Here is a 5,000-nt window from a genome sequence, read left to right as displayed (position 1 = left end):
CCGACCTTTCGGCCTAGGAAGACACGCTGATTCCTTCAGTGTAGCGCGCGTGCGGCCCAGAACATCTAAGGGCATCACAGACCTGTTATTGCTCAATCTCGTGCGGCTAGAAGCCGCCTGTCCCTCTAAGAAGAAAAGTAATCGCTGACAGCACGAAGGATGTCACGCGACTAGTTAGCAGGCTAGAGTCTCGTTCGTTATCGGAATTAACCAGACAAATCGCTCCACCAACTAAGAACGGCCATGCACCACCACCCACCGAATCAAGAAAGAGCTATCAATCTGTCAATCCTTCCGGTGTCCGGGCCTGGTGAGGTTTCCCGTGTTGAGTCAAATTAAGCCGCAGGCTCCACTCCTGGTGGTGCCCTTCCGTCAATTCCTTTAAGTTTCAGCTTTGCAACCATACTTCCCCCGGAACCCAAAAGCTTTGGTTTCCCGGAGGCTGCCCGCCGAGTCATCGGAGGAACTGCGGCGGATCGCTGGCTGGCATCGTTTATGGTTAGAACTAGGGCGGTATCTGATCGCCTTCGAACCTCTAACTTTCGTTCTTGATTAATGAAAACATACTTGGCAAATGCTTTCGCTTCTGTTCGTCTTGCGACGATCCAAGAATTTCACCTCTAACGTCGCAATACGAATGCCCCCGCCTGTCCCTATTAATCATTACCTCGGGTTCCGAAAACCAACAAAATAGAACCGAGGTCCTATTCCATTATTCCATGCACACAGTATTCAGGCGGGCTTGCCTGCTTTAAGCACTCTAATTTGTTCAAAGTAAACGTGCCGGCCCACCGAGACACTCAATAAAGAGCACCCTGGTAGGATTTCAACGGGGTCCGCCTCGGGACGCACGAGCACGCACGGGGCGGTCGCACGCCTTCGGCTCGCCCCACCGGCAGGACGTCCCACGATACATGCCAGTTAAACACCGACGGGCGGTGAACCAACAGCGTGGGACACAAATCCAACTACGAGCTTTTTAACCGCAACAACTTTAATATACGCTATTGGAGCTGGAATTACCGCGGCTGCTGGCACCAGACTTGCCCTCCAATAGATACTCGTTAAAGGATTTAAAGTGTACTCATTCCGATTACGGGGCCTCGGATGAGTCCCGTATCGTTATTTTTCGTCACTACCTCCCCGTGCCGGGAGTGGGTAATTTGCGCGCCTGCTGCCTTCCTTGGATGTGGTAGCCGTTTCTCAGGCTCCCTCTCCGGAATCGAACCCTGATTCCCCGTTACCCGTTACAACCATGGTAGGCGCAGAACCTACCATCGACAGTTGATAAGGCAGACATTTGAAAGATGCGTCGCCGGTACGAGGACCGTGCGATCAGCCCAAAGTTATTCAGAGTCACCAAGGCAAACGGACCGGACGAGCCGACCGATTGGTTTTGATCTAATAAAAGCGTCCCTTCCATCTCTGGTCGGGACTCTGTTTGCATGTATTAGCTCTAGAATTACCACAGTTATCCAAGTAACGTGGGTACGATCTAAGGAACCATAACTGATTTAATGAGCCATTCGCGGTTTCACCTTAATGCGGCTTGTACTGAGACATGCATGGCTTAATCTTTGAGACAAGCATATGACTACTGGCAGGATCAACCAGGGAGCTGCGTCAACTAGAGCTGAGCAGCCGGCCGCCCGGGAGTGTGTCCCGGGGGCCCGCGCGAACACGCAAGCGTCCGCTCAATCATTCTGCAAACAGGAGGAGGCTGAGCTCCCCTGCACAATACACCTCGAAACCCTCTCAGGTCCCGGCGGCGCGCAGCGCCGTCCCAAGTACTTGGTCGGGTTCGAGAGAGGCGCAATCGCCCGGAGTTAGGCGAGTAGACGCTTTCGGTGCGACCACCCGTGCTCCCAACTGAGCTTGCCGCTGCCGACAGAGGCCCGGGAGCGTGCTGTCGTGGCATTGCCGGCGGGAGACAACACGCGCCACCTACGGTGACCGGCAGCTCCAACGCCAGCGCCACAGAAGGACAAAAGCCCCACTTGGGTGCCGAAGCGAACTCTCCCAGCACAGCGCACACGCCAACACATCCGCACAGCTGCGATACAAACCACCAGCGAGAACCGCTGGGGCGACCGAGCAGCAGACGGCGTCGCGGCGCCGAGCGCCGGGCGGCGGCGCATCCTCAACGCACACAGTCCTCAATCGGACCAGCACACTGCAGATGTCCACCGCGCTTCGCACCGGGCCCGCGAGGACCTACTTTGGCCGCACGGCGCCGCGCGCAGGGTGCGCCGGCGCGCAGCTGCGACGCCTGCCGCGTCCGTCGGCCGGCGCGCCTGCCACTGGCCGCCCCCACCAGCCGGCTGTAGCGCGTGCGCCCACGCACCGCGCGGCCAGCACGCCGGGAGGCGCCCCCTCACCGGCCGGGGACGGTCCCACCCAGCCACCGCCGCGTATCGCTTCACACCCAGATGCCGTTCAGTTTCGTCGGCATGGTGGGTATCGCTGGAACAACCGGTTAGTACCTCAACCTATCGTCGCCATCACCGATTCACCCCTAGCGAGAACAACCGCACCACAACGGGTTACCATTTCTTCATTTGCGTAACTTCACCAGAAAACGTAGGCGTCCATCGCCATTTGCAACTTCAACCATTATTGCATGCCTGTGTCAGGTGTCACGCCACACTACGTCTGCCCACATACACGCAACAAAATGTGCACGCCTAGACAATACGTGGAAGGTGGCCCCCGTACGTATGCGATGTCCATTGCTCGAACGACTGTCAACCGGCTTCTGTAGCATGTCGCAGATATGGAACGCGCTGCACCATGCCATCACGGTGTGTGAGGAGAGACGACTAGGTCCGAATACATCAACAGACAGCTCATGCTGATCGCCATCCACGGCGTCCGTTCCTCCCACACGTCTCTATGGCGTACCACACTGCAATCCAGCTCTCATAGGGAGACGACACGTAGCTGCGTGCACAATATTTGCACTGTATGGTCCGCCGTTTTTGGGCGCAGTCGTTGTACGGTCACACATGTGCCACGATGTATCATTCAGTACATAAGGACGAATGTGCAGTACAGATTGTGGTTCACGCGTACGACATCAGCGGACAGTTGACACAGGCCGCACCACAACGTAGCCTGCGTACGTCGCATGCGAAGGGCATTGAACATGCAAACTTGTCACCAACCACCTTGCGAAGGCAGGGGGCAAGGTGGGGACGTGGGGAGAGGTGGGGGGGGGGGGGGGGCGGCATGTACGCCCTGCTGCCATCCACATTACAGTGTACAGCAGGAGCATGTGGAAAGTCAGCAAGACTTGCAAGGTGTTTAACATGAAGCGATACACAGGGGAGCGGGCAGTGCGAGTAGCGAACTATATTGCGAGGGTTGCGGGTGGGCAACACTACACTAATTGAACGAGTCGTATAACAATTACAGAGCAGGTTTAGGCGACAACGTGGGTTACGATAGGCGACAACGTGGGTTACGTTAGGGGACAACGTGGGTTACGTTAGGGGACAACGTGGGTTACGTTAGGGGACAACGTGGGTTACGTTAGGGGACAACGTGGGTTACGTTAGGGGACAACGTGGGTTACGTTAGGGGACAACGTGGGTTACGTTAGGGGACAACGTGGGTTAGGTTAAGGCACAACATGGGTTAGGTTAAGGCACAACATGGGTTAGGTTAAGGCACAACATGGGTTAGGTTAAGGCACAACATGGGTTAGGTTAAGGCACAACATGGGTTAGGTTACGGCACAACATGGGTTAGGTTAAGGCACAACATGGGTTAGGTTAGGGGACAACATGGGTTAGGTTAGGGGACAACATGGGTTAGGTTAAGGCACAACATGGGTTAGGTTAAGGCACAACATGGGTTAGGTTAGGGGACAACATGGGTTAGGTTAGGGCACAACATGGGTTAGGTTAGGGCACAACATGGGTTAGGTTAGGGGACAACATGGGTTAGGTTAGGGGACAACATGGGTTAGGTTAGGGGACAACATGGGTTAGGTTAGGGGACAACATGGGTTAGGTTAGGGGACAACATGGGTTAGGTTAGGGGACAACATGGGTTAGGTTAGGGGACAACATGGGTTAGGTTAGGGGACAACATGGGTTAGGTTAAGGCACAACATGGGTTAGGTTAGGGGACAACATGGGTTAGGTTAGGGGACAACATGGGTTAGGTTAGGGGACAACATGGGTTAGGTTAGGGGACAACATGGGTTAGGTTAGGGGACAACATGGGTTAGGTTAAGGCACAACATGGGTTAGGTTAGGGCACAACATGGGTTAGGTTAGGGCACAACATGGGTTAGGTTAGGGCACAACATGGGTTAGGTTAGGGGACAACATGGGTTAGGTTAGGGGACAACATGGGTTAGGTTAGGGGACAACATGGGTTAGGTTAGGGGACAACATGGGTTAGGTTAGGGGACAACATGGGTTAGGTTAGGGGACAACATGGGTTAGGTTAGGGGACAACATGGGTTAGGTTAGGGGACAACATGGGTTAGGTTAGGGGACAACATGGGTTAGGTTAGGGGACAACATGGGTTAGGTTAAGGCACAACATGGGTTAGGTTAAGGCACAACATGGGTTAGGTTAGGGGACAACATGGGTTAGGTTAGGGGACAACATGGGTTAGGTTAGGGGACAACATGGGTTAGGTTAAGGCACAACATGGGTTAGGTTAGGGGACAACATGGGTTAGGTTAAGGCACAACATGGGTTAGGTTAGGGGACAACATGGGTTAGGTTAGGGGACAACATGGGTTAGGTTAAGGCACAACATGGGTTAGGTTAAGGCACAACATGGGTTAGGTTAAGGCACAACATGGGTTAGGTTAGGGGACAACATGGGTTAGGTTAGGGGACAACTTGGGTTAGGTTAGGGGACAACATGGGTTAGGTTAAGGCACAACATGGGTTAGGTTAAGGCACAACATGGGTTAGGTTAGGGGACAACATGGGTTAGGTTAGGGGACAACATGGGTTAGGTTAGGGGACAACATGGG

The 5,000-nt window shown here is 54.4% G+C and overlaps 1 non-coding gene across 1 annotated transcript in view; it reads right to left on the bottom strand.

Annotated features, from left to right (window-relative positions):
• Positions 1–1,617, bottom strand: part of LOC124732502 — a 1,909-nt gene extending 292 nt beyond the window's left edge. Inside the window, exon 1 of the ribosomal RNA XR_007008739.1 lies at positions 1–1,617. This exon is cut by the window's left edge and continues 292 nt beyond it. This is a non-coding gene — a ribosomal RNA (small subunit ribosomal RNA).
• Positions 1,618–5,000: the final 3,383 nt, after the last annotated feature.

This window comes from Schistocerca piceifrons, unplaced genomic scaffold (assembly GCF_021461385.2).
Source record: "Schistocerca piceifrons isolate TAMUIC-IGC-003096 unplaced genomic scaffold, iqSchPice1.1 HiC_scaffold_1350, whole genome shotgun sequence".
Lineage (NCBI taxonomy): Eukaryota > Metazoa > Arthropoda > Insecta > Orthoptera > Acrididae > Schistocerca > Schistocerca piceifrons.
Note: the sequence above shows the minus strand (reverse complement) of the source record. Positions and strands in the feature narration are given on the sequence as shown.